Source organism: Poecilia formosa, unplaced genomic scaffold (assembly GCF_000485575.1).
Source record: "Poecilia formosa unplaced genomic scaffold, Poecilia_formosa-5.1.2 Scaffold26, whole genome shotgun sequence".
NCBI classification, from domain to species: Eukaryota; Metazoa; Chordata; class Actinopteri; order Cyprinodontiformes; family Poeciliidae; genus Poecilia; species Poecilia formosa.
Genome location: NW_006799965.1, coordinates 1810444 through 1834876, shown reverse-complemented (window position 1 = coordinate 1834876; position 24433 = coordinate 1810444). Strand labels below are relative to the sequence as shown.

Here is a 24433-nt window from a genome sequence, read left to right as displayed (position 1 = left end):
GACTAACATTTTCAATACAGAATACTCTTTGTCATAGATACTACAGTAAGTCCACAGACAAGCAGCCAGTTCTAAATCCGCAAATCTCTGTACAATCTGCTGATCCATCAACATGGGACGGTTGAAACTAATAAGACACACATGTCCTCCTCAGTATTACGCTGCAGATTTAATGCCAATTTCCCTTTAGATCAATCGGTAACAGATGCATCGTTAAGTGACCCAACAATCTCGTTCCTGCACTGCCAAGAGTCTTAAAACTGTAAACACGCTTTTAGCCAAGTAGATTTGCAGTAACTTTACTGTTCCTGCAGAGAAATCAGTAAATACTTACTTCTTCTACATATAAATTCAATTTAAATTCCTTCCGATATCGGGCATTTATCAATGAAACCTCAGACTCGTATGAAAAGCTATCAACGGATGTGATTTTCAAAAGAAAAGTAAAATATGAAAATGTAGTTACAAGGTTTTTGTCCAATGGCGACAACATGCAGATGCTCTAGAGAAGGGAAATGGCACAGAGGCTTAGTGGTGCTGCTCTTCTGTGATTACGCTGCTCAAGGCCTGTCCTTGAAACACCATGCCACTGATTCCTGCAGCTTTTATTCTGTCATCTTACTTTATCCAGAGACAGCATTTATCTGGGCATTGCTTAGTCTTCAGTCTTCTCAATCATTTAACTAAATGAAGTCAGGCAGACACCCTGGGGGCACTGGCCTCAAATGAGTTAACGGTGTGGAGGCAATGAAGATGATGGACACTGAGCACGTTACACATTTGTTGGTTTTGAAAACTTGTGCAGATCAGATAATCTCTTTGCTACATGTCCTGGAATATTTTCAAAGGAAATTAATCAAAAGTCTGGATTAATTTCAGATGGTAGAGATTTTTGTTTTGGACTTTTTGTATCTCCTGGACAAATTTTACTTACATGCCAAACATATTTCGGAGACACACAGCATAAAAAAATCCTGAAATTGTAAAACAGAAATAAATACCAGTCATAAATAACAATCTTTAATTTGTCAAAGCACAAATAAAAGATTGCAATTTTTTTTTTAAATTACTTTCTTACCAACAAAAAGCATTTCAAACCATGCCTCCAATATGAAAATGCACCAAATGGATGATGATGATCACCATCAGAAAACCAAATCAACAGAGCATGACGGTCGATTGCTGATGATGGGTTTCCTTTGTTATCGGCCCAAAATGGACCGTCTTAGTCGTGATGTGTTAGAGATGTTTGTCTAAAACACAGAAAAAGGACGGGATGAGCTCTGTTACGTTTTTCCATGCAGCAAATGTAGATACATTTTGAAAAGGCAAGCAGAAAAAGAAGATGGGTTTCTTGATTAGTTTTTATTGCAAGCCATAAGTGGCCTTTAAACTTGGTTTATTGGGGTATCTAGTTGCTGCGGCTTAGGGGACATTTTTTCATACTTTTCCCTCCTCACTGGACAAATCGCCATATTAATCTTCATCTCATGAGCTCCTTCGCCGTTGCTGTATGCACTGAGGAGTTTCCATTTCACAATTTTATTTTTTGACACTTTTTATGTTACAATTTTATTTCCCCCCTTCACATTAAACACTACTACTTCATATTTAATCACATTACCTCCAGATAACTGGCATGTAGATCTTTAACAGCTATACAAAAACAGTAATTAACCACAAGTACATTTAAGTTGTACGTGAGACTTGGTTTTTATTTTAAATAATGTGTCTGAAAGGAAATAAAGAATAATATGGGCCATGTGTGACAGTGTAGTTTTTCAGGATGCCGTCTACGGTACCAGTTTCTGAAGGTTTTACCTCAGGTTTTTTTATTTTCAATGATTAGAAAGATGCTTTATTTGTTGAGATATGCACAGCAAAGCTAATTTCTTAGCTTTTGGCCACAAACAACTTGAGGCATAAAAGCCATTTGTTTTTCTTATAACAATTATTTAAAAAAAAAATAATAAAAAAAAGACATTTGTTCATCACACCCTTCATCTGGAAATTGTATTTGGACATAGACTTTGAGAACTCCCTCTCTAAAATAATGCATTGATGAATTTGTCGAAAGACCAAGAGAACATTTTCAATTCAAATAAATTGGAACAATGTTACCATAACCCATCCAAACATTAATATATTTTAGTACAGAATAAAGAGGACATAGACTCAGACAGGAAGTTTTAGACAATAAAACTGGACCAGAATTGAACCGATAATTGGTATTTGGCGTTAGTAGCTGCTTTCTTACTATAACTAGTGATAATTAAATACCTATAAACAGGTTTTTCTTGCAGTTTCATTATTTAAGGCAGATCTGCTGATAAACTAAATTAATTTAGCTAGCATTTTCTAATCATACTGACAAGCGCCACATTCATCCAATCATACTTTCATTCGTGCATCTGTATGCAGATCAGTGGGTAACTTGACCAGAAGCACATCAACATGTGGTAGAAGGAAAATAGAGTCAAACCCACAACTCTCAGGTTTGCAGGATCCACAGTCGCCTTTAAAAACACTCCGTTTTCAGCATGGTATGGATGTATGCAAAACTGGTGAAAAAAAAAAGAGAGAGAGACTATTTTCATCTCAAATTTTCATCTCTCTGTTAATCATCTTTCATTTTCTGGACAAGAATCTGAATCCCTAAATTCTCCCTCCTTCTCCCTCCGTGTCCCTCATCTCCTCTTGTTTCCCACAGAATAGTTTAACACGTAATGACCGCACCGCCGCGCTCTCACACAAATGACATCTAATGCATTCAGCTCTGATAATGTGAGGCTTGGCATGTTGTATTTCCATACTGCTGCCTAGTACATCACCATAACATGGAGCCATTATGGTAATACAGCTCCTGAGGGAACGGAGACGGAAAGAAGGAGGAATTTGTCAAGAAGGACTTGTCAGGAGGCGGAAATATGGAAGTGGGGACGAGACGGACCGTGTGTCGGATTAGTGAAGGGTTAATGGGCACTAACTGGTGGAACAGGAGCGCCACGACAAACCCATGTGATGTTCTGATTTGATTTGTGGCCTGATAAAGTACTTTGGCTTACAGCTAAACAATAACTGTTAAATTATACATTTGAATTTCAATATGGGAGCTACTTTCAAGGCTCCCAGAGGAAGCTGTCTGTAGAAATACAACAATGTACTTAGACTATGCTTAAAAGAATAAATTCATGAGAGCAGACAGGCCTTGGCTTTGTTCAGATGACAAATCTGCCTTTTTTTTTTTCTTTTTTTTTTTCTTGGCTACCACTCCGAGTTTGAGTAGAGAGTTTGGGTCCTTCCAGGATTCATCAAGATGAACTCCATCCACCAAGATTTCTGCCTCTTTTAATCGGCCTTGTGACACTTCAGTCGTCAAAACACCGTTTTTCGTCTTCATTTTAATGTAGTAATTTAGGAATAAATGTGAGAACTTTGCAAGATGTTATTACTTTTGTAAACTGACATTACTGGCAAATTTTAAAGTCAATTAAAAGCTAAACTCCTTTATGGATTTATTACAGCGGATTACTCCGATAGGTGACGGCCTGTCCTCAAATAAAAGTCTGGTGAGTTATTTCGCATTGCCTTGAACGTTTTGATGTTATTTCTAGTTGTTCACTTTTGGTGGGTTGTGTTGTTCAAACCAAACATCCAAACTAAAACATAGACGTGATTTTATCCAGATCTCAAAAGTGTGCACAACCCTGTTTAAACTATGTAAAAAATAAACGTGAACTAAAGCAAATTTAAGTGACACCCCTGTCCTAACTCATGGGGTTTAATAAACTGCAAGTCCACCTTTGTGGCTATTAAAGCTTCAACTCTTCTAGGAAGGTTTTCCTCAAAGTTTAAGTGTACAATTTATGAGACTTTTTGATTATTCTTCCAGAAGTTCATTATTGAGGTCAGGCACTGATGTTGGACAAGAAGGTCTGGCATAGAGTCTCTGTTTCTAACTCATCCCAAAAGATACTCAAAGTTTCCAAACCACACTCTCTCGTCCGTGTCTGTGGGCTCATTTTATGCACTGCTGCACAATCTGTGCCCACAAAGTCAGGAGCATAAGATTGTCTAAACTGACAATCTTATGTCTACATTACACTGAAACATTATGAGTTTCATCATTCTTCAGCATGCCGTAGTGATTGTGCTGCTCTTGGCGTGGTGTTATTCTGATGATGTTCTGTGTTGTTTCTGTACCAAACTTGGCTGTCGGGATTGTGGCCTACAGTTCAGTGTCGGGTTCATGAGTCTATTTAACATTCTTACACAATAATTGGTCAAATTTTAACCAATCCCACAGCCTTGAAATAGAAATAAATGACTTCGGTCCAGGAACCCTGCTTCTCAGTTCAGACTCATGTGATTGTGAACATGTAAAAAGATGCCATAGTATACATAATTTTCTTAATTTCTTCTGTAACTTTGTACAATCATCATTTAGATCATTTATAGTCTTATCATTTCCACCAGTTGGCAAACTGTGGCTTCAATCCTCACAGAAATTGTGCTGAACTTGTTCATAAATCATTGAATCAGAGTCCCAAAATCGTAAACTTTATCCGTAAATTACTTTGAAAAAAACAACTTTGTCAAAACTAAAGTTTCGTTTCCACATTGACAAATACTTGCATGCAACAATCAATGCTTTAAGTCCTTTGTAGGATAAGTGGCAGGCTTACATTGCCGTTTACCACTTTTAATACCGAATCGCTCCACATAACTCGAGCATAATCCTCTCCATCTACTTTTATTCCACACACCATTATCACAGTTTCACCTTTGCTCTCTCCCTGTTTTTTTTTTCCTGTTCCTCGTCTCTGTTGCTCGCTCCATCAGTCAATAACACACCATGACAGCTTATGTAACGTGCCAAGTTCCAACCTGAAGTCAACTCTCCTTGATCTGCAGCCTTTTCCTTCTCCTAAATGACTCACTTCTGTTATAACACTTCAGCCGTTGCGAGAGACACAGCGGAGAAGGGCGGGGGGAGGGGTGGCAGACGGAGACCTGACATGAGAGGAGAGGAAACGCAGAGTTAATTATTCATACCTACTGCAGCAAAAAGAGAGCCAGAGAGAGAAAGAGAGAGAGAGAGAGAGAGAGAGAGGGGAAACAGAGGGACGTGGGGATTCAGAGAGAGATAAAGATAAAGGGGAGGGATTGACCCACATGGGAAGGTATTCCTAGTGCAGCAATGCTCTCTGGGAGCTGGGGCTGTGCCACCCCGGGGCCATGCGTGTGAGGGAACTCCTCTATGAGCGATCAGAGGCCCACAGAGGGAAACAGAGAGGGAAGGGATATTCATGAATTCTATATGAAAACTAGCCCGTCGGTTTTCTTTTGCTTCCTTAACGCACTTTTGCTGTTATCCGTGTTTAATTCACTTTAGCGCTTTCCCTCGAGTCCACCACGCCCTTCGACTGTGAACACAGCAAAGACAGGAAGTTTTATTTGCCGAGTTCACAGGGGACCATCTCCTTCAAGGTGTATTTATGTGCGTGTGTGTGTAAATGTGTACGATGTGCCTGTGAAGGAGGGTAAGCGTGAACCAGAGTACCCCACCCTGGAGACGTCTCATCCCAGAGACGACTAGCGCAGGGAGCACAGGGCTTCTCCATTCAGCTCCAGCTCTCCCCTGAGACCGGCTCCCTTTCATCTTCTCGTCTCCTCAGGGCGCCCGACAACAAACCTCTGATAGAGAAAGCAGGGAAGAGGAGGAAGAAGAAACTTGTGCCCAGAAAGGGGATGAAAGTTTATGGGGATCCCAGCTAAGCGGTCAGCATGTTGTGTTTATTGTAGTCGCGCGTCTCACAAAAAACTTTTTTTTTTTTCTTTGAAACCTGAGGTTATGAATGTGAAACAGTTTTTGTTTATATTTTTGCCTTAAAGATCTCGCACACCTAAAACGTTTTCACACTTTGTCACGTTACGACCACAAAGTTCAACTGAATGCATTGCTTTTTAATTTGATAGACTAACTCAAAGAATCGCATTAATGAGAGTTGGACAGAAAACAAGTCATGCTCTTAAAAACTTCTTCTAGAGGGTTTCATGCCACTAAGTAAAAACAGCAAATTAGTGCCAGGTCTCAACTAATAATCAAATGTGAAGGACTCAGAAGTGTTTTAGACATTTAGTGAACAAACAACAAATAGAAGAGGAAGAAGCAAGGAGCTGGGCTACTAGGCTACTTCACCAGTACTTTGTGTTGGTCTGTCACATAAAATTACATCAGAATAAATTCAGCGGATGAACTGATTGTGGACAGTTCAGCAGACGAACAGTGTTGTCTAGCATTGCAGCAGAAACCATTGAGGAATATATTAACGCTGGGCATGTTGGGCCTGAGCTGTAACCCTGACGATGATCTGATGTCTCTGTATTAACGGCAGGAGTGAGGAAGAGTTGGGCATAAGAAGGAAAGGCTCGGACTTTCACCAAGATGACTTGTGCCAGGTGTTGGACAATGACGGGAACAAAAGAGAGATTTGAACACGGCACTTCAAAAACTTTCCCTTTTCTATTCTGTGTGAGCCCTGCCTCATCCACCGCTGAGCCTTTCTTCCTCGCCGTCTTTCCTCTCTTAATTGCTGCTTGCTGAATCCCTTGTTCTTCCTCCTCATCCCCCCTGTGTTCTGCTTGTCTCCCTCCACGGCTCCCTCTGTCCCTGTCTATCTTCTTTTGCTTTTTTTTTTATGTCATCCTCTTGAAATCCCTCAACCTCCCATCAGTCGCCATCCTCACATTTCTCACTCTCTCCTCTCCTTCATCCTTCTCTCCTCAGCTTGCCTCTCCTCTGCGATGAGACGTTGGCACGACGTTTATCAAGGAGGCAGGCGGTTGTCACAGACGAAGTGACTAAACTTCCGATAAAATCAATGTTTAATTCAGATGACTGCAGGCCATTGACAGAAAAAGTGTGAAGCCTTTCATCTATAAAAAGACTGAGAAAAATGGGAGGATTGGGAGAGAAGGAGGGAGAGAAATGGCAAGATTAGTGGAATAGTCATCAGTTGTATCTATGACAAGGAATCACCATCAGCCCTCTGTTGAGACCTCTGTGCACTACGAAGGAGCACATACCGCCTTGCAAAGAATATTCATACTCACGCACTTTGACTAGGCCAATTTTCACTGTTCAATCGTAGGTTTTGTTGTATTTTGACCTTCACCCTAGACCTAATCTTCTGCTGCCTCTTACAGATTTTCTTAAAAAAATCATCCAGTAATTCATCTGCTTTTTCATCAACCCTCATCATTTTCTCTGTCACTGATGCATCTACAGTAAAAAGTAGATATTGTCACAACATACATTCATATTCAATAAATTAAAATATACGTTTTGCTTTATCGGACTAAAAGTACCTTTCAAAAAATAACCTTTAAGCAGGTTAAATATAATTTCTTTTCACTATCCCACATTTCTGCTTTTGTTTTTTTAATTGGCCTGATGTAATATTCTAATTTTAAATGTCCTGATGTCATTAATTGTATATGGGAATAAAGGCTTTCAAATGTATATCTGTGAGTAATCTTTATGTGTTCTTCTTACTGTAGTGAATGGCATCCAAAGCTTTTTGTTAGAAAAAAAAACCTGATTTCTTAATTTTTTACAATTAAAAAATTTTTTAAAAAAAAAGAAAAAAATATATATTTTATTCTTTAAAATACCATAATTTTAAATTATAATGCCAGTCTTATTTGACTATCCAAATCTGTCAATTAGCAAACCTTCCCACCTGAGCTGTTGATCTCTGCAGCTCCCCCTGAATTACAATGGACCTTTTCTGTTCTTGCCACATCTGTCGGTTCAGATCGGATTATGTGACGCCCAAGCCCCGTGGCTCGAATCTAGAACGAGAACTAATATCATTAACTTCTTATTAATGGTGCATCTGTATAATGCTCCCACCAATCTCACTTCATATGCAATAAAACACTGCAGCAGAAACGACAGCTCATCGCATTACTGCTCAAACGGCACTTGAGGGAGATATTTTGAAGCAACAAGAAAACTTACGGCACTTTCTACATCGCAAAGCTCTGACAAACCAAGTAAGCGCTGCTGTGCTATGGAGCACACGCAGTGAGTTCACACAACACTTCACTGACTTGAGGTGAAGAAAATTATATGGCACGGTCTTATAATCCATTCGGTTATGCTGGAGAGAGCTCACCTGCAAACATCCAGATGGAGCTTAAGGAACTGCTGTGTAACAGACACTCAAGGCACAGTTTTTCCCTTTCATCGCTGACATAATGTCCCAACCCCAAGCTGCTCAAATGCTCCACGTTTGGTAGCAAGCCTACATACCTGCGGAAGGAAAAAAATAAAATAAAAAAAACCTGCTTTAATGATGCGAACCTCCAAATTATTCAAAGAGTTTCCACAGCGCAGAACTTTATACCAAACACTGAATCCTATCAGTGGCAAGAGAACCACACAGAAACGCTAAACACAAAATGAACAGAAGATCAGTATATAGGATAGGATGGATGAGGGAAAAACTGTTTTTTTTTTTCCGGCTGTTCAACTTTGATTTTCCTAAAGGACTTAGATTATTACTCGCTGCACAAATGATGGACATGCAAATTGACTGTGGAGTAAAGTTGCAAAGCTCTTCAAGCTCATATGTCAAATATGAAGAAACGCAAGTAGTAAGAGCCATTTATTTAAGGTCACAAACACTTGTGCACAAATGCCCATACACATACAATACCATGCATGCAAAAATGCCAAAACGGATACATGCGTTTGTCTGGATAACGTCTCTTGCATGAGAAGATCAACCCTTCTGGCTCTGAGCTCAAATGTCAGACCTTTACCCTTTTAGATTTGACCTCTGGTGGTGTCCAGACCTGTCAGTCGCAGACAGATATGTGCTGGAGACGAGAGAAAGAGAGAGAGAGAAAGAGGTGGGGAAGGATGGAGGGGTAAAATATAAAAATAAGATTAAAATGCCAACACTCAGATCTGCTGGAGAACAGATTGAAGTGTCATGCTGGGAGAGGAGAGAATCTGTTCCCATACAGGTGGCGAACAGAAGGTGAGGGCTGAGGGGAGAACGGGGCGAAGAGAGAGAGAAAGAGAGAGGAGGTGAGAAGAAGAGGAGAGAGGAGAAGAAGGAGGAGGGGGAGAGGGAGGAGAACTGTTACTCCTCTTACATAATGAATGAGGTGAGAAGCCACAAATTTGCTGTAGAGGCTTTATTCGTTTTACCCGGCTGTGGCCGGAGATCATGAACCCGCCACCCTTATGCACCCAGGCATAAAATCAGACCAAATTATGAATCAAAAAACCAACAGTTAACTCCGCGCGTTTTCATGCCTTGTTTCTTGCTTTGCAGCATGTGTACAGTTTGTGTGCGTGTGTGTGTGTGTGTGTGTTGGACGTGTCGGCATAAATGATTAGCTAACAGGCAACTCAGAGAATGACAGGTGACCACACTACAAAGATAGAGATGTCAAGCTTCGGTGGGCGGGGGGAGGACGCCCGGAGTGATGAGTACATCGCCGCAGCCCTTGTCACTTCCTATTAGCAGCCCATACACACAAACACTCAGGCTGCGAGTGTAATTAATTCATTAGTCTGCTTTAGAACGGGTGTAAACGAACGTGTGCGCATGGCTGTGCATGTAGCAGTGAATATTCACGTGTGTGTGAAGGAGAGGAAAATGTATGTGTGTGTGTGTGTGTGTGTGTGTGATGGCGTGCTGTGGGTTAAAGCAGCAGGGTGCTGCTGCACACACTGAGACGCACATTAACCCTCTATACATCCTGTCACCACCACTTACGTGTCGCAGATTACCGACTGGTCAGCGCCGCAGTGTGAACCGAGAGCTTATAAGAGCAGGTATTTCGCCGGGGACGTGCTGACAACCGATTAACCCCACTGCCGTTCAGAGTTAGCCGCTTCCGCTCTTAGTTACTCCAACCTGGTCAGCTACCGTTAGGACGCACCGCGATGATTCATTTCAGTGACAACTGGCCTTTTTCTTAAGTATTTAACGGGCTTTTCAAGCTTTCATTTTCTTGTCCTTGGTAACATTCACTTTATACCTATTTTCTGTAAAATCTCTGACCTTTTCATGGAACAGACAGAACAAACCAGGGGAGAGGCTTTGCTTGGCCCCTTGTCTTCCAGCCCATTAAGTGTTTCCATCGTATTATTTATTTATTTTTTTTTTTTTCAAAGTAACAATACAAAACCCTAGAAATTACAATTAAATGTCAAATTTGAGAGCTTGGACAGAAAATTGGAAGGGTGTTAGCATTCAGGGAGAGACATTCTCATCTGGCAATTAGATGTAATGGATAAAAAAAATTTTTTTAAAACTGCTTAGTTTGAGAGACACGCGACAACAGTTCACTAGTAAAAATCAAAGCCTAGACCTTATGGGTGTATTGCAGGCCCATATAAATAAATTACAGGATCATGAAATAGTTCAGTTTATTTTTCAAAACGTAAAACTCATGAACTGCAAAGAATAGGTATATACCTCCTTTCAGATTATAATGTTTTTGCTTTAAAAGAAAAAACACTTCAGATAATCAAAAAAGATTAATTAGTAATTGCTTCCTAAGCCTAATGACTCGTTATGCCACCCCTCATGGCAAAAGCTGACATTAAGAATTTGTGGTAATTGACAGGAAGTGTTTAAAGCATTATACCAGCAATTTTTTTTTTGGCCTACATTTCTCTGCACAAATGTTTGAATTAAGTCACCCTCAAAACAAAATCAAACCTGGGCTTTGGCTGGATCATTTCTAATTTTATTATTATTATTATTTTTATTTTTTTGAGTCAGTCCGAGGCAGGCTTACTGATGCGCTTCCTGTCAGTTGGGAAGTTTAACCAAACGCTCTTGGTCCAGCTGCCCAAGAGTGTTTCAGCTTAAGATGACAAACCGATGGTCGGACTTTTTTTTCAGGATTTTTTTCTATTTAAAAGTGAACTTCATGGTTGAAGAAAGTCATCCAGATGCAGAAGCAACAAAGCAGCTCCAGATCATTGCACCACAAACACAGAATTTTATTCTGAAATGCTGTGTTTGTTTATGTCAGACTCAGCAGGACGCACAGCTTCCAAAGGTCCCATGGACGCCATTTCTGCCAAGTTACTTTCCAATTATTTTGTGAGCTCTTGGATGATTTTTTCAGAATGTGTTTGTTGAGTTGTTCTTCTTGTCCAGTGAAGGTTCATCACTGTTATGGGTTTTTTTTTTAAATCCTCACTTTGGCTCTTACTATGGTCTACTGGAGTCTGCAACTCTTTGCAGACTGAATTTCATGGTTGAAGAAAGTTGAACAGATGCTGAAGCAACAAGGCAGCTCCAGATCACCAATTTGTGTTGGTGATGGTGTGAAGGCAAAGTAAGTGAAATCCTTCCTCATCCTCAGGGGTGACGTGTTGCTTTTGAGATCATTTGTACACTTTGTGCTGTCAGACAGGTTCTGTTTAAGTGATTTCTGATTCTCCAGGTAGTAGTCATGCCTGGGTGTGTAGGTGTTCGCTCCGCACTCCTTCTGGGTGCATAGTGAAACAGAACCAAGGTGACCTGACATAATGTGGTTAATTACAGTCAACACACCATTTAACAGGGGATGCAATTAGTTCAGCAGATTTGGATAGCTGTTTTCCCTTAATAAATGCAATCATTTCAAAATGTTTCGATATTTAATGGTGCTATAAATGAAACCTTGAAACAACAACTGTGCAAAAACAAGCAATCTGTAATGGGGTGAAGACTTCTTAACAGCACCACATAAACGCAACAACTCAGATTTGAGGGCGACATCCCCATTTCCTGAAAGATGACAGAAACAATGTGTTACCACGGCGTCGCTTCGTAACAGAAACAAAACCTCTGTGTCAGATCCAGGTCTGCCCAGATACCTGTGGGCGGTGCTTCACAAGTGAGGCCGACTAATCTGAGAGCGGGCTCTAACCCAGATCTCACTGAGTGGGAACCACCCCGACCATCTGTAGGTCTCCACACCCTCCCTGGCACCTCACACACTCACACACGTTCTGACACTTCACCTAAACCGACGCCGGAAAAGGAGGAATCAGAAGGAAGGAGATCAAAGGAGAGAGAAAAACCGAGGATGTGCCAGAGGAAGAGAAAAATATCTCCAGTCGTCATTTGCTGTATCATTTAGAAAAGTTTTTTTTTTTTTAAGTCTGGTTCTCTCTTTTTTCTTTTTTTTTTTTTTACCCCTCAGCTGTTGGTCTGGAAAGCAGCGTCGTAGGGCAGGCGGGCAGCGCGGTCGAGCCGACCTTCTGCAGCGGCTGGGTGGGAGGGCAGGAGGAAACCCTGCGCCCCTGCCCAGGCCTGCCGAGAGGCCATCTGGACCGGGGAAACACATGCAGAGTACCTGGCCAGACCTGGAGCTCAACTCTGACTCACGATCTCACACACACTCACACTTATGCACGACACGTCGACATGCATGCATGCACAATTAGACCCACGCACGTTTTATTTTGGACGCTCGAGCAAACACTCCTGCACACAGAATCATTAGCATTAAAGCTGTGCTGTCACATATTTGCTGCAGAAGTGATAAATGTATGCATATGAACATTTATGGCGCACAAAATGTTTTTTTTAAATTTTACGGTATACTGTATGTAGTAGGATCAAGACTATATCAGCTTGAAACTCCCACTCAAACCCACACACTCTTCCCACAGAGGCACTCGTCAGTCTGTGGTGATGTTAACGTTAAGCCCCTCCGATTCAGACCGCCAATGAGACTTTTACATTTGGTTAAAACAGTTTCTGCCTGTGTTGCTTTGGAGAGTGCTACATTTGGTTAAAAGCCATTATTATGGTAATGTGAGGGTGCTTGAGATAATAGCAAGATGAGAGCAGCTCGACTGCCTCTGACATAACAACCCTACTCTATCTCTTCAGCTTCTTCTCTCTCTATATATATTGTATTCTGCCCATCCTCCCTTTCTCTATACTTCTCTCTCCCTGACTCACCTCTATTACTTATTGCAAAGCGTTTTATTTATTTATTTATTTATTTATTTATTTATTTATTTTTTACCCGCTTCCCGTAAAGCTATTTAGTCATTAAAAGGAAACATTACCATGTGAGAGCTTTTGCTGTGGACACGTTTCGATTATATTTAAAATACTTCCTTCCTATACATTTTAACTATTGTTGAAAATTGGGACATCTGGCTGTAGTCTGTTGCTACTGAGCACTGCTTGGACTTGTCCACACAACAAAGTAAACCCCTTTATTCTGCTGACTCCAAACAAAATGCACAATCTAATCTACTGTCTGAAAATGAAATGACCATGGCACAAATTATGGCTGTCCACCTGAAATGACAAGCAGCCAAAAACGACGCTACAGAGAAGCAATGTGAGGAGAAAAGCTGACAGTGGGCATCATCCTGACGACATCGTTACCATTAAAAATATGATGGCAGCAGCATCCCACTGTGGGAATGGTTTTCTAATTATACTCAAAATATCTTTTTATGACTATAATTGTAGCATACAGACTCAAGTATAAATATAATGTTTAGACGGGACAAAATAAGGATGAAGGAGCAATATGCGCACGTGTTTGCAGCCATTTCATATAGAAAGAAAATAAAGGTTTGATGTGACCTGAAAGAAAGCAGATCTTTAAACGGTTTGTGTCCAGCATGTGTGGGGGCGAAGTTCAGCCCTAATGATCATCTCTTTGGACCAGACCTTGTTTGTTGCGGTCTGGTCCTGTCCTGTTTTCTGGATGAACCAAGCCACACAGTGGCGGACATGCACAGGGCAGGCTGAATAATTAAGGTGTAGAAAATGACCAGCCGGTGCTTTGGTTGGTTGTACTTCTTGTATCTGCTAGGTCTTCTTCCAAACAGAGTCTATGTCTGAAAGCAATCTCAGATCCCAAGATAAAATGGTTTCTAGGAACTCAAAGTATTAGAAGAAAACTTGAAAATTGTTAGTTGCTCTCTATCCATTTGCAAAGAAGAGCAAAAAGTCTGTAGATGAGAAATACTTTTAGAGACACAGGCCTAAAAGACCTGGTTCGGAATCCATATCCAGCCACTTTCTGAAACTAAAGAATTTTCTTCCCCTCCACAACTATGCACTAAATTGTTTTGGGTTACAGACTGGATTCAAATAAAATAAATCTAAATTTATGATTTTAACGTGACGTAACAAGAACAAGTGCCACAGCGTGGAAGCACCTATGTGAGGCTTTGTACAGCTAAGAGAGTTTGTCCCAGTAGGATGTATGCAGCACCATTGCTAGTTGCAGAGAACAGAAGATCAGCTCAGCGTAAAAGTCACTGGCAGGGGATTTTTCAGGTCACTAGCATTGAAAAGTCAGTAAGAAACGGAGTAAGAAAGTCAAAGAGGGAAGAACAAGTGGAAAAAGCAGAGATTGAGAGCAATGTAATGCCTCGCACATCGAAATTCCCTTAATATGATTTTGTGTTCTGTGTCTATTCAAGTCAGCTCTGATTTGGTTGTGTGTATAATCGCATCAGAGCAGGGATTTGCTCTGGCTTTTTCTCCACTGTTGTTGTGTTGTTGGGTTTTTTTTCCCTCTTATTGGAGTTGGCATCAGCCTTCATGACACAAATCCCCTCTGATAAATTAAAAATGATTGATTCAGAGTCAAAGATGGAAACAGCAATGGGAGCGCGTCCCCTCTCATGTCCACGTTTGAAGTGAATTGCACGCGCACGAGTGTCACCCCCCCACCCCCACCCCCAGTGCTCATAAGCTGCCGCCGGAGACAATGTGTGAGCACCGTAACGCGTGTAGCACATTCGTGGGTAATGCGAGGCGAAAGGATGGGCTTACAACACTGGTTTCCTGACACTTTTAAAGAATGTGAGAAGACGGCAGATATCCGACGTGTGAACCTCAAAGCCATCAGTGTGCATTTAATGCTCCGAGATTCACGTCTGTGCCAGCGTCGGCTAAAAGCGTGAAATTCTGGACCAGAAAAACGTGCGAAGATCTTACCGAGAACACGAAGTGAACTGCAAATACCTACACGAGCTCAATTACTTACATTTATACATCAACACACGATGTGTAGGCCTAATTAAGTGAGCATATATGATTCTACTTTGTCTTACATTCACTTATTCCCTCCTAAAACAGATACGCGCGCTCCCTTTGACGCACAGACACCCTCGTTGTGGGCTCTGGCTCTCCCAATTAAGCAGAGGAGTGTTGCGGCGCATCGGTGTCGGGGGGATTCTGCTTTCTTCTCCTCTGTCAGGACCCATCACAAAGGCTCCTCATTAGTGTCAACCTCAGCTGTGCCACCACTTTCTCCTATCCTCTTCCATTTCTCCCTCTCCGCCATCGCTTTGACTCTTCCTTTTCCCTCCTGAACATCTCCATCTCTCTCTCCCCCCCCCGTTTGACTTATTCAAAATCTTATTGATTGCCGAACGCCTCTCCACGGCCCTGTTGCGTATACGCTCCTGTGAATCCCGAGCCTCGGCGTCGACAACAGGTGTGCTGTCCGCCGGCGCTCCTAATAGCAACGGGAGTCGAGGCGTCGGGAGCAGAAAGGAGACGCTGCAAACATAGTCTCATCATTAGACTGGCAGAAATGGATGGAAGCTGATTTGTGACTCGGCACGCCGCATCACAGACACATAATGATGTTAATGATCAACGCGCCGAGCGCACGGCGGCGGCGGCAGAGTGTAAACAAGGCGGCAGGGGAGTTGGCGTGGAGTTCAGAGATCACTAGACGCGAGCGGAGGACGAGATCTGGAAGAAAAAGGCGGGGAGATAAAACAGACGACTGTTTGTTTGTTGTTTCAGTAGTTTTTGTTTTTTTTCTCCCCTGAGCAACAGTTCTCTCTATACCCCTTCACCCCCTGCTGCTGCTGCCGTGCACCTACATCCCCATTATTACCCCTGCAGTCCGACTCCATCTCTTATTCCGTCTCAGTGTGCCTCATTTTACTACATAATGAAGAAATGGAGCTTTGACTTCAAGGTAAAGGTTACAGGAGCCAGATTGGGATGCAGTATAGACTCCGTCCCCGTCTGATCCTCCATGTTGCTCTGACTCGCACTCCTTTTCCGCACAATTTGGTATCAAAGACATGATAATTAGGCTGAACAGAAGTTCATCGGGCTTCTATTATTTTTCTTTAATTAATGGTGTATAATAATGACACAGAGTTACTCCGGTGCACTTTCCGACTTCTTGTGTGTGCGCGAGAGCAAAGAAAGAGTAGGGAATAGTGTGAACTCGCGCCTGTGCATGCATATCTTTTAGAGCATACATAACTTTAAACCCTGAGACGCCATGCAGATAAAAGGCGCCAAGTGTCAAAAGCTCGCAAACTTTTCTCTCCTTTCTCCTCGCCTCCTACCCCCCCTTCTTCTTTCTTCTCCTCCCTTCTACTCTCCTCTCTCCTTTTCCTCTCCTCTTCTCTCCTCCCCCCTTCGTGCTTCAGCTCCCTCCTCCTCGCAGCATTTGTGGAGACCTAATGAGGACATTTCTGTCACGCTCCTCAATCACACGCACAGCTGCCAAACCCCAGCCAGCTATAAGTCCCAGGTATCTGAGACTTCTCTGTTTTTTCTTCTTTTTTTTATTCCTCCCCTCCTAGATGAAAAACAACAAATAAATAAATAAACAAATAAAAAAAAGACACATTTAATGCAGCGTGGTGATGTGAAGAAGAGGAGCAAGGGGGAGTATGAGAGAGAAGACTTAAAAGGGAGACACAGTGGGAACAGAGCAAGGTTGAATTCGCTAATCTCTGAGGATGCATAAAGTGAACATGCCAACCACCTTCGGCTCTGAGGGAAAAAAAAAAAAAACTCCAATGGTTCGGTGATAAATAGGATTTAAGTTGGGGTGACAGCTCCTCTGTATGTATGCATGTGTGCTTGAATGTTGTTTTTTGTGCGCCTAAGCACATTCAAATGATACGCAGCAGTGGGCATTCTTCCAGCGAGCCCCGGATGCTTTGCTTGTGACTTATCTCTCAGAAACAAAGATGGATGTGTCAGTGCGCTTATTAAAACACGCTTTTAGCCCCGGCCGCCGCTCTTCAGGAGGAAATCGCTTTCCCGGCAGCAGATTGACAGAAGAGAAAAGAGAAAACAACATCCTCATTTAGGCCCAACATCTCGGACATGATTGCTCGCTTTAAGCCGGGCGTCCCTACTGAAGATTTTTAATTGTTGTTTGCTTCTTTCGCTCACAGCCGAGGCAGCCATGGCTGGAATCTTTAATTACCTTCGCTACTTGTCCCCCATATTTCAAACAATTGCATGATTAAATGCGGTTTGTTGTTTTTTTTTCTTCTTTTTTTTTTTTTTTGCCCCCCCCCTCTCCGTCTGCATCTTCAAAAACATCACATTTAAGTCAACAATTTTCCCCCCGTTGGCTGGCTTGTTTGTTAAACTGTTGAGCTTTTTTATTCTTAAAGCCACAGCTGCAACAAAGCCTCCACTTGTGCAGCAGGCAGAGCAGGCAGCCCGGCTCAGATTCAATCCAGCTTCGCCTCTATCACATTATCGCGGCGACGCGATGGTGTCAGCTTACAGAGGAAATGAAAAGATTGTTGTTGACAAATCATCGCTGACAAGAGTAGCTGAAGAGATCCCTCCAGCTTCACACAGGATTAGCTGCGTGGCATGTTAAAGACAAACACAGTGGCCTATGTGTTGCTATTTCCATCAGGGATAAAAACAAAGGCAGACGAGTAAAGTGGGGGGGCAGGTGGGGGTTGGAGAGGAAGGCTTGTCTTAAGTCTTGGCGAGATGATGGGCTTTCTTCATTCAGTATTAGCAGATTAGACGTGTTTCACGAGCCAATCTCTTCGGATGATGTGTTGGTGTGTCTGCGTGTGTAAAAGCGGGAACAACAAAGGAGGGCGCTTCGCTTTTTGGATTCATAATTAAAGATGGAAAACAATATGGAACGGGAAATGTTGTCATCTGTTGAGATGCAGCCTTACAGCCATGTATCTGCTTCGACTTGATCTTCTGAACAGACTGTCAGCTGAGTTTGCATTATGCTTGATCTTAAATAGATACTTTATTCATGAACTGCACAGTTTAGCTGCCATTTGCACTCATCATTGCTGCCAGTCCACTTCCCAGCATCGTGAAAAAGAAGGAAAAAAAATAGAATATTCAATGTTTCATTGTTTAACCAAAGTATCTTCCACTCTATAAAATAACACTCGCCCTGTGGCTATGATAAAGCTACACTTTCAGTCATGCAACAGTAATTCTTTGGTTTCTTCGTCCCCGTTTTCCTTCTGATGTCTTGCCAGAGTAATCGAGGTAATCTCTAGCACGAGAAGGGTGGAAAGAGAGGAGATGAGGAGTGTGGAGAATAGACAGGAAGGTTCTGCCAGCGCATAAGATCAGAGCTTATATTAGTACACCTAAAACTCCTTAAATTCACCTCTCACACAAACTCCTGGGACACGTCCGGCCAACGACTTCCAGTCGGTGCTTTGGCTTTTGTTTCAAGTGGCATGTAAAGCCGTCTCCCAGTCGGAAAGCATTGTGAATTTTATTTAATTATATTATGGGCATGCGAGGAGCTAAAATGTGCATCTTCACTGGTTATTCAAGCATGACGCACATCTACATTTTTAGAACCAACTGAATTTACCCAACAAACCATGAACCCAAGACTTCCGGAAATCATCTTATTTAATTATCTAATTAATACTCTCATTTATGATAGTCATATACTATCATGAAGCCTGGTCTAAACACTCCCACTTTTCTACAGCTTCTCAAAGTGTTGACTGTGAAGAAATACTCATTCTACACTCAGGGAAACATCCATAATGCCATCATGCTTGGCGCAAAGAGTTTGCGTGCTCAGTCCATTGCTTTTTACAAGGTTAACAGACTGCTGTGCTCTTAAAAATGAAGAAAGTCCGATGATTAAAACTGCAGACAGTTAAAGTAAATTGACTCGCTCATAGAAACAATGAATCAATGAACAGAGGTGAGGTGAAATGAATGAGGCCTGGTGTGGAGACAACATCCTGGCTGCTCAATGTGGATAAAATGAAGGAGATGATAGCCAACTTCTGGAGCTCACAACCAGAGCATCACCAGCAATATAGTAGATGTTATCACCTACTTGAAAACCATAATATTAGTCTGAAAATATGGGCCAAACAGAGGTTGCAATTTGTGAAGAAACTAAAAGCAAATGTCATATTTTACAGAGTTGTAGCTGAGATGTTATTGTATCTCAGTTTGGTACTCCCGGGGCAAACAAGAGCGCATTTAGATGTCATTGAGATTGTCCCGATCTTCTGTCTAGGATCTATTTCAGAGCTGTTCCAGGAACTAGGATCTGAATAATGTCGTCCTTATTCCTTTCTCCATGAACTCTCTGAACTGCTGTGATGAAGCAGACGGTGCTGCAACGTCAAAAGCAGAACCACCAAATTACTACAAAATTCTTAACTGCTGCTAACATTAGGCACTTTAAATTACTGCACATATATTATATTTGATCTCTTTTGTGTTTTTATTCATGAGCGTTTTCTATTGAGATCTGTGGTTTTCAGTCCTCAACCTGTTGCCCCAGCAACCGGATGTTGAATAAGCGGAAGGCAAAGGATTGGTGGAAATCTATTGAATGAGTTTTTGCACTGCTATTGGTGTCTTGCTGCATGGTATGTTATTTTGTAGCCACAAAAAATTATAATAAATTGATTTAAATCCGATCTGACAAAGAAACTACAGATGACTTGGCTAAGTAATGGTGAACCCAGGGAAAAATTAATCTGGTAATTTACATTATGGTTTTTTAACATGTTTTTTAGTGTCCCATAAAGTCAGATTTCTCCAAAATAACCCCAACCTGCAATTAAACCGTGTTTAATTCCAGTAATGCATCTTTCTTTAAACTTAAATCAAGTTTTAGGAAATTATATATTAAAGTATTCCAAGTGCTGGCTGACACCAAAACGGTGCAGAAAAAAACTCTTTGAACCTGAAAGGACTGTGGAAGTTAGTCTCGGTTCTCATCTGCAGCTGGGCTTGATGGTAACACTTTGAGTAAGTTCAACACTACCCGACTTATTTGGTGAAGACAATTTGTTTTTTCTGTCAGTCTTGACAGGAGCACAAATGCACTTTTATACATTCTGTCACTCACTCCCTCTCTCACTTTTCTGCTTCCACTCCTATGGACATTTATTTTACTGTTCACTTACAGCCTAGTAATCCCACCAAGATCATCATGTTCATACCTTCACTCAGTCACATGTGTTTAAAGCTACAGTGTGTAACTTTTATTAAAAAAAAGATGCTTTTTACATATTTGTTAAACTGTCACCATGTTGTGACAGTATAGTTTGAGACAGATATTCTAAAAAAAAATTAAGCTCATCCACCTCTTCTCTGTGCTACCATTGCTCTCTGCAGAAATGCAACGTTCCACCAATCAGAGCCTTGATGAAGGTCTTGGCGCTGTCAATCACACTCGTGTAAGGGCTAAGAATTAATAAATAAATCTCTAAAACAAGAAACAAAAATCATTTCCTGAGAATGGCTAAAGCAGTTCCAGGCTACATGATAGTAGCTCCTGTCTTCTTTCACAGAGTTTACCTTTTCTTCAGAACTAATCTGAAAAACTCAAAATATGTCTTCATTTTTGAGAGATATTTTGAACAGAAATATGTCTCAAAAATATTTGAGAACAGAAAGAGAGAATCAACATGTCACAGTGGGCCACTTTGTCACTCTAAAGATCACAATGATTTTTTTAATACCTTCTTTGAAAGTCTGAGGAAAACATTCACAAAAGGTACAGAATATTTCTGTTTTTCTAAATATCCTGGTGGTGTAGCGTACAGTCCAGAGAGAGCCAATGACTCTTCATTTTGAATGAGGAACGATTTGACTTAGCTAGACAGCAGCTTTTTCTGGAGACCAAAAAGTCCTCACAGTTAAAATAAACTGCAAGAAAATGCACAAAGCTTCACCAGACCACCACCAATATCAGCTCATAATAAAATTTGCCAGCCTTTAATATGAATCTGAGTTTATGAGATGTAAAGTGGTGATGGATGGATGCAGCCTGCCGCCCATGATAGAAACGCCTCTGTCTGCTTCCTGCCATATCCAGAGGGGACAGTCTCCAACAGCCAGCCCTGGCTCGTCCCGTCCCATGCCCCCATGTGCCACCCTGCCTACTCGTGTGGACATCTGCCATTCTGACTGGTGTCAGTGCACGTTGCTTCTGCTTTGCTAATGGCTCCTGACACTGCGGCACCCCGGGCGCCACGCTGCGCCGAGCACTGGGCATCTCATTTGTGTGGCGCACGTACAAACCAGCAGACACATTGACCTATTCCTTTGGCTTTAGCATCAATGTCAGACTGCAGCTCTTCGCTTGCTCAGCCCAAACACCTCCAGATGGGCCCAGACGCCAGATAACCCTTTCTGAGGGAAACATCAAAGAGACAAATATGTACACCGCCGAACACCGCGATCGGGGGAAGATGTGGAGTTTAACCCTTTCAGCCGAGCACCTCTGGGAAAACTTCAAACACTTAATGATGCCATGGGCAGGAACAGCTACTGATTACCACAGCAACTGCCTACAGTAGTTGCTATAGAGACAGCTCGAAGAAAGCAAAAGAAAGTCTAAACAGCAATGCAGGCCTGTTCGTGCCGCTGCAGCTTCTGACTGGAAACTTTCAGAGAACTGCGATCAGCAAAAGTTTTTCCCCAAACTTTTGATGCAGTGGAAAAAAAAAAAAAAAACAGTGGGATGCATATGCAAATCAGCACATCAAGCTCCTACAGGCCTGGATTTAAATGACTCTACTGTTGACCAACAGTAGTATGGATCCTTTGTGTGCCATCTACCGCAGACATATTGTTATACAAGTATTAGCTTAGGGGCAGCTTGCTCTCCTGTCTGTCTGCCAGTCCTCCTCTCACACTCACCTGGAGCCTGAACAACATGATGCACTTCTATTTCTGCACGCTCTGCCTGGAAGACATTTTTTTTATGCTTCTGTTCTCTGAAGAGAAGCCTCAGCACAAACACACAAAAAGATGAGGGAAATAAACTACAGTTGTGTCCTGTGTTGCTCACGTCGACAAAAGAAGAAAAAAAAAAGAAAGCGATCCAGTCAGGAGATTAAAAAGAGCATTGGGTCGCTGAATATTCCCTCCGGTTTCAGGACTATCAAGCCCTGCCATGTAGCCTCTATATTAGATCACTGTATACACATTATTAGTGAGAGGGGAACAAAGTGTATTTGTATGACTCCCAGGTATGGCAAGTTATGATTACCTATGGTGGAATAATTCTCAGCTTCATAAAGACAGGAGGTGTGGAGTAACATCCTGTGGTGCACGGGCACATGTGGAGGTGAAGATGCACGTATGGATCAGGGATGTGTGCAGGACATAGGAGAGCTTTGTCACTTGAAAAGGATCCTTTTGAAGGCAATATGATCGGTCTTTTTTTTTTAGGTAGAATGAGGGAGGAGACAGAAGAGAAACGAGGAGAGACGAGGATAGTGTGTGTGCACTTAGAAACCTCTGGGCCTTTAACAGATTACAGCCTTATTGCTTTGAGACTATCCAATCTGACATCAGCGATGTAGCGCCAAGAACAGCTGACCACACGCACGGACACAGCAATAAAGATAGAAAGATAAATCAGGGAGAGCGGGAAGAGATGGGAGGGAGAAAAAGCACATAAAACTGAGTCTTTTAGAACTAGAGAAATATCTCGTTTCGCAAGAGGTTTATAAAATTTTCGAGCGAGAGATAAGAGAGCAGGACAATGATCTCGAGTTTGAGATCGGCAATTTGTCCCCATCTTGATACAAAATCTGAGTGCATGTTGGAGGCTTGACCAGAGAGAAGACGTAGAGAGAAACTGACTAATGACTGGAACTGGCCATTGTTTATTATGATTGACAGAGAAACTGGTGACTGTACAAGATCAGAAATTAAAACTCCATCTTTTTATCAATCAGTGAATTCAGCTAAATATAACAAACACTACAATCTTTCAATGTGGAAGTTGTGAGTGAGGAAAGAAAACTGAAAGGGACCAAATGTCAGTACTTCCCCACTGAGGAACAATATATGTTATTATACTGTACCAGTGGTTTTCTACAAAGGCATGAAGCAATAAAAGCAAAACTTAAACTAATAGCATGAAACTGAATGCATTGCAGAAAAACTTGTTTCACATTTTTGAGTCAATTTCTATCTGTCAAAGCAAATACTGAATTAGGAAATCTTACATTTAAAGTCAGCCTACCCTACAGGGAATATACAGAAGGGGCGTGAATTGGTTACAATCTCACGATTAGATTTAACTGCGATTCATGACTCGATTTCTGAGTCAAAAGAAGTATTCATAATGATTTATTTATTTTTATTATTTTTTATCTTTAATGGTGTGCAAAGTATCCTCATGACCTAACCCCGTCAGCTATGCAAGGTAGAATGACAAATGAAGACGAAATGTTACATATTTAAATTTGAAATATTAATCTATGCTTAGATGGATTTACTCCCTCTCTCCGTTGTTTTTAGGAAGAGTCACAGAGACAGTACCACGCCACTCTTGAAACAGCCTTCCGTGGACAACAACGTAGCAATTTTCATCCCGTATTTTTTAGCCATTTCACGGCATTGTAGTTATTAAGTGAAGAATCGCTTTTAAAAAAAAATTACCTAACTCCTCACTACGTCGGAAAAACGTTCACCAAGATACAAAAACCAGGTGGAAGCGGTGTAGTTTGAAGCGGAATATCAACATTGGCGTCTGAGCGCATTTATTTATAAATCCCACTAAACACAGCTGTGGCGGGAGGAGGGTATGCATGGCGTACCTTGACTCAGCTGTAGCTCGATTCGGCTCCATGATCCATAGTCGGTGCTCCTGAAGTAGCTACTCAATCTTCAATTTGCGAACCTTGCACATGGTGAAGCTCATTTCAAGCTCGGTTTTCCAGGACATTCGGTAAAAAAAAAAAAAAAAAAAGTAGTCCGAATGTTTTCCGTCAACAAAAACAGGCCTTGTTGAATCTCTCGCTCTTTCTTCTTCTTTTCTCTATTATTTGCGGATCGCAAGTAACTTCAAGGTGCATATTGCCACCTGCTGGACATGAGTGTGTAGCAGCATTAACTCACATCCCCCTCACTTCTGCGTGGTGACGTCAGAACGCCCCGCATAGTTGCGAAACGGAGGCCGACAGACAGCGAATTTGTTGCATTTGATTGTTTTTGGGATATTTTAAATCAGTCCCAATGAAAATCGGGATTTTTATGTTAACTGATTCTTTTGGAGAACCCCTAATTGTGCTAACTGCACATCAATCATATAATCACTTTAGTAATGATGTCTTTGTTTTGAAATAATGTAATAATAACTGCAGAGCTCTGTA

The 24433-nt window shown here is 41.6% G+C and overlaps 2 long non-coding RNA genes across 2 annotated transcripts in view; one reads left to right on the top strand and one right to left on the bottom strand.

Moving 5' to 3' along the window:
* The window catches only part of LOC103135557 (uncharacterized), a 59242-nt gene extending 35055 nt beyond the window's left edge, over window positions 1–24187 (bottom strand). The window contains exon 1 of the long non-coding RNA XR_001661646.1: window positions 23879–24187. This is a non-coding gene — a long non-coding RNA (uncharacterized LOC103135557). The remainder of the gene's footprint in view (window positions 1–23878) is intronic.
* Window positions 11344–13379, top strand: LOC107835819 (uncharacterized). Its single transcript, XR_001661647.1, has 2 exons — window positions 11344–11379; window positions 12232–13379. It is a non-coding gene; the product is annotated as an uncharacterized LOC107835819 (long non-coding RNA).
* Window positions 24188–24433: the final 246 nt, after the last annotated feature.